Genomic DNA, 6,000 nt, shown 5'->3' with positions numbered 1-6,000 from the left:
TATAGTCTATGGAGTCCCGATTTGGACTTTGAATATTTTTTAATATAAAAGTGTATTTTATTGCAGGGTTGACCCTAGTTATTACTAGGAGGATGTTCGTTTTATAGGGGAGACTCTGCCGAATTTTCGGTAGACAGTCTGTAAAACGAGACAAAATAAATTTTAATATTTCCCTAAACATATATAAATTCTAAAAATAATATTATCTCTTTTAGATACTCAACTGGTAGGAGGAGCAGCAGTACCTGAAAATTAGGACAATCGGCTAGGAGCAATTTGTGAGTTAATTATATGTTATGCATTTTTAATTTAGCATCTGCATTCATAATAAATGAATTCATGATATTTCAAGTAAAGTATTATTTTTACTTATAAAAGTGTCTTATTGTTTATAATAATTTATAAGTAATTATTTGTGGATAAATATGTGTTATGGACATGCTTTCTGGTGAGCGGCATCAGGACCTTGTGCGCACAGGTACTATCGGGTTATTGGATATTGATGCTACTAGTATTGTGAATGTTGTGATATATGGATAAGCTCGGTTGAGATATTCTCGGGCTATATGATATGTGGATTTTGGATTTAAGTGAGGCTGGGTACGGAATCGGTTGAGTTATTCTCGGTCCTCCAGATAACTGGACGTGTGGTCGGTTGAGTTATTCTCGGTCCCCCAATTATTGGATATGAGTGAAATGGTGATTATTGGTGGATTATTAGATCGGGTATTGAGGTTTAGGGTCCAACAAACAAACGTATTAAACCACATATCTATTTATTTATAAGACAATTTTATAAAAAGCATATTGTGTGATCACTTATATTATATATTATTATTATTATTGTGTGTCACATAAATGTTAAATTACTCATGCATTGCATATAATTAATTCACTATGGGAAGTTTGAATTCTTTAATTTTTCAGGTAACTAGAAGTCTATTGCAGCCCACGATCTTTCTTCGGGCAGCACACATATCTTATTTATATATAATCCTTCCAATTAATATAAATTTATATTCTAGACCGCAGTACCAGTTTGAGGATTATATTGTGTGTTTATTGAAGGATTTAATATTATATTATGCTAAGACTATTGGTAAGGTTGATTTTATATTATATTAAGACTTGCTACGGGTTCCGGTAGCTTAAGCTTACCCGTTCCCTAGCGTCGGTCACGGTCCGTGGGATAGGTCGTGACAAAGTTGGTATTAGAGCCTATGTTAGAGATTGTATGACCTAGGATGATAGAAAATCTGGATACTGCGGAAATAGGTTTCAAATTCGTCTTTGACAGTCTTCTTATAATTAGAGTTCAGCGTACCGTAAGAGTGTGTTATTTTCTAATATTCCTTATTTATTTACATAACGAGGCAATCAATATCTAAAATAGTTTAAATCGAATTACTAAATCAAACGATTACATATAATTTGATGATGAGATTTTTTTCGTAAAAAAGAAAGTAATGATCTAACATCCCAACTACCTCCTCAGAGATGAAGACGCAGAATTAAAAGGCAACCGAATTAGAGGACTAAATAAGTGGAATCTCGTTTGAAGCAACAAGTTCGGCAAGAATAAATAATTTTCTCTAAAAATGCATGCGATTTAAAGTTCAATCCATTCTTTCCATTGTCCTTCATTTGTTCTATTAGTATTACATTTCTCCTCAAACTTCGGCCTACCAAACTGCTATTATATTTTCTTATGAATTGTGAGTTCAATGCTTTACATTAAAGTGTATCTCATTTTGCCCTCAATTCCTAAGTGCGACACATATATCCATAATTTGGTTAGTTTTCTTTCATGTTTCTAACGAACCAAGAACTTATTAATCCTATTGATCATCTACTAACCTTCGTACCACATACACAACTATTCACCTCAATTCAACTTGTACAAATTTTGATAAGATGATAATAGATTAATGGAAGGTATTGCGGTTCATATCAGTTGAAAGGTTTTTCAGAATGATGCATACCATGTATGATGGTGTCACAGATGACCCTATGGACTAGCTAAATTAAGTAGAGAAAAGTGTGACGACTTTCTTACTATCTATATAGTAGAATACTCTTTAAAGAGTGATGTATGAACATGGTTCAAAGATCGTATTTAATCTTAAATGAAAAGTATGATGTGGGCTAAATTTAAGAAATTATTTAATGAAGACCTCATCAAAATAATAATAATAATAATAAAAGTTCGCAACCATTAGAAAAAGATAATAATATTTATGGCATAAATGATCATGGTCTTTATTATGTTACAACCAATAGATATTTCACAAGTAATGTGAGCATATATCAAATAATGTTCGCAATAAGAATTTTAATCTCCCTTTTCTCAGCGGTCTTAGTCTAGTGCATTAAGGCAAAACTTTTTATTCAAATCGGGAATCTTTCTACATCATCAATTTCAGAATGTGCATCGGATGCTTCTGGGTCAACCGAGTCGTTTTGTTTGTAGAAACAGGACAGTTGGCAGATTTGTAGTTTGAACAGGGACAAGCTAGAGTGTAATTCACTCTTACTCCACAAGATAATGAGACTTGAAATTTTCATGGGATGCTATAATATTTTGGATCTTGGTGTTACACATTCGTTTAATGCTCTTTGCTTTTCTATAATAATAAATATGACTCGAGAAAAGTTAGAGTTCTACTTATTTGTTGCTACTCCATTAAGCAACTCGGTGGAAACAGATCTTGTATTTTCTTCTTGTCCTGTTATGATAGAAGGAAGAAATCTACTAGCAGATTTGATTCTGTTAGATGTGATTGATTTTGGTGTCATTTTGGGAATGAATTGGTTATCTCAATATTTTGCCACTTTAGATTGTCGTGCGAAGGTGGTGAGATTTAACATACCGGGAGATGTTGAATTCGAATTCAAATTCAAAGGCAATAAGGATACTTCCTCTTTGATTTTGATATCAGCTATAACAGCTAGAAAGTTGTTGCATAAAGGGTGCCAAGGATATTTGGCCTTAGTCAAGGACACAATGGTAGATGAGGTACCTAAATTACATTTCGTCCCAAAAATATACCTTAAGTATGGATAACTGGACAATTTAATAATTTTAACCGGCAATACCCAGTCAAATCGAATTTGAATATTTATTTGAATATTTTTAAGAGCTTGACTCTTTAGTTGATAAACTTTAATTAAAAATTAAGAAAACTCATTCTCTCTCCTTTGAATCTTTCTCTTTCCCGTGTCTTCTTTTTCTCTCTCTTCTTAAATCTGTTTCTCTGTGCCATTGTTTCTCTCTTTCCTCAATTCGAATAGATTCAGAAAATCTTCAACAATTTTTAATCTCAATTTGCTGTGGCTACTTTCAAATTTGGAGATGAAAAGGTTTGATTTATTTCAGACGGAACGGGATATGTCCAGAAAAGAAAAGGATGGAAATTCCTCTTGATCATTTTTAGAGAGAGAAAGGAAATGGAAGAGAGAGAAACAAAGGAAAATATAAAAAAGAGGAAGAACAACTGTTGTTACTGTCTAAGTTGAGAAAAATTATTGCTAAATTTGTAGTATTCCAAGTTGAGAAAAATTGCTGCTAAATTCACCATATGCCAACAATTCTCCACTAACATGGGATATAAAAATAATTAGGAGGTATTCTAGATATTTAAAGTACAAATGTTGTTGGATGAAGACACCATTAAATAACACTAAGAGATTCATGATTTAGAATATATATGAGTTAGAGATATACAAAATTTTCTTAAAATTATAACTCAAAACAATGTATCTACGTGTGAAACTGATCAAAGTACCAGTGTTCTAGGAATAGAAAGTGTTTTTATGAACTTTTTGTTGGGAATTAATAACCATGATAGCCATGAGAATTAGAATTTGGGAATTAACAAATTCATGGCAGCCATTGATGAGAATGAGAGAGAAAGAGATTTGGAAGAGAGAGACAAAAAGAAAAAGAGAGAGAAACGTAAAAAGAGTGAAAAAAGATACAAAGAGATAACATATTTTTTAATTAATTTAAGGGTATAATAGTCTTTTGTAGGTTTGTAAGTTTAAAATGGGTCCCATTATTTGTGTAAAAGTGGTCAAATAGTCGTTGACCAGTTGTTTACCGGAGAAACGCATTTAAATGTCCAGTCACCCATATTTGGGGTATATTTTTGAGACAAAATGTAATCTAGGTACCAAAGTGTGAACTGGTGTATAATTCAGGTACGTTTGGTGTAATTTACTCCTAGAAAGTTGTTGCATAAAGGGTGCCAAGGATATTTGGCCTTAGTCAAGGACACAATGGTAGATGAGGGTAAAGTAGAGAATGTTCCCGTTGTTAATGAATTCCCAGATGTCTTTCCCGAGGAATTACCGGGGTTACCTACTGAAAGAGAAATTGAGTTTTGTATTGACTTAGTTCCTGGTACTACCCCAATATCCATGCCACCTTACAGAATGGCGCCAGCAGAATTGAAAGAGTTGAAGGAACAGTTGCAAGATTTAATTAATAAATGCTTTATTCAACCTAGCGTGTCTCCTTAGGGTGCTCCGGTGTTCTTCGTTAAGAAGAAAGATGGATCGCTTCAGCTTTGCATTGATTATTGATAGTTGAATAAGGTGACAATCTGTAACAAATACCCTCTTCCTCGAATTGATGATTTATTTGATCAGTTGTAAGGTGCGTGTCACTTTTCTAAAATTGATTTGCGGTCTGGGTATCATCAGTTGAGAATCAGGAGCGAAGATATACCCAAGACAACAATTAGAACACGATATGGCCATTATGAACTTTTGGTAATATCGTTTGGTTTAACCAATGCACCAACAACCTTTATGGATCTAATGAATAGGGTGTTTAGGCCATTCTTAGACCGCTTTGTGATTGTGTTCATTGATGGTATCTTGATATATTCACGAAGCGAGGAGGAACACGCACACCATTTGAGAATGGTATTGCATGCTTTGAGAGAACATCAACTTTATGCTAAGTTCTCTAAATGCGAGTTTTGGATGGAAAGTGTCGATTTCTTAGGACATGTAGTGTCCAAAGATGGAATTCAAGTAGATCCTAAAAAGGTAAAAGCAATCACCAATTGGAATAGACCTACTACAGTGACAGAAATTCAGAGTTATCTAGGTTTAACCAGCTATTATAGGAGATTTGTTCAAGATTTTTCCAAGATAGCTGCACCTTTAACTCGACTAACTCAGAAAAATATTCCTTTTATATTGTCAGAAGCATGTGAGAATAGTTTTCAAAAGCTAAAGGAATGTTTGACTTCAGCACCGGTACTCTCTTTACCATCTGGACCAGGAGGATTCACTGTATATTGTGATGCTTCTAGAGTTGGCTTAGGATGTGTTTTGATGCAAAATGGTAGGGTTGTAGCCTATGCTTCGAGACAATTAAAGAAATATGAACAGAATTATCCAACTCACGACTTAGAGATGGCAGCAGTAGTATTTGCACTAAAGTTCTGGAGACACTATCTATATGGAGAAGCTTGTGAAATTTACACTGATCACAAAAGTCTTAAATACATATTCCAGCAAATGGATTTGAATTTAAGGCAGAGACGTTGGATGGAACTTTTGAAAGATTATGATTGTTCCATTTTATATCATCCTGGTATAGCTAATATCGTGGCAGATGCTCTAAGCAGGAAATCTTCAAGAAGTCTAGCTTATATTAGCTCAGAAAGAAGGCCTTTGATTAAAGAAATGCACGATCTATATGATTCTGGAGTGCAACTAGAGTTGAATCATCATGGCACATTCTTAGCTCACTTTAAGGTTAGATCGGTATTACTTGATAGAATCAAGGCAGCTCAATCAAGAGATCCTCAGTTGTGTAAGATTGTAGATGAATTGAATGATGGTGAGGCTCGAGATTTTAAAATTGACGATGGTGGATGTCTACGATATGGAGACCGATTTTGTGTTCCCAATGTAGATGATTTGAGGAAAAAGATCATGGAAGAAGCACACTTGGCAGCTTATAATGTGCATCCAAGCTCTATA

Source organism: Euphorbia lathyris, chromosome 1 (assembly GCF_963576675.1).
Source record: "Euphorbia lathyris chromosome 1, ddEupLath1.1, whole genome shotgun sequence".
NCBI classification, from domain to species: domain Eukaryota; kingdom Viridiplantae; phylum Streptophyta; class Magnoliopsida; order Malpighiales; family Euphorbiaceae; genus Euphorbia; species Euphorbia lathyris.
Note: the sequence above shows the minus strand (reverse complement) of the source record.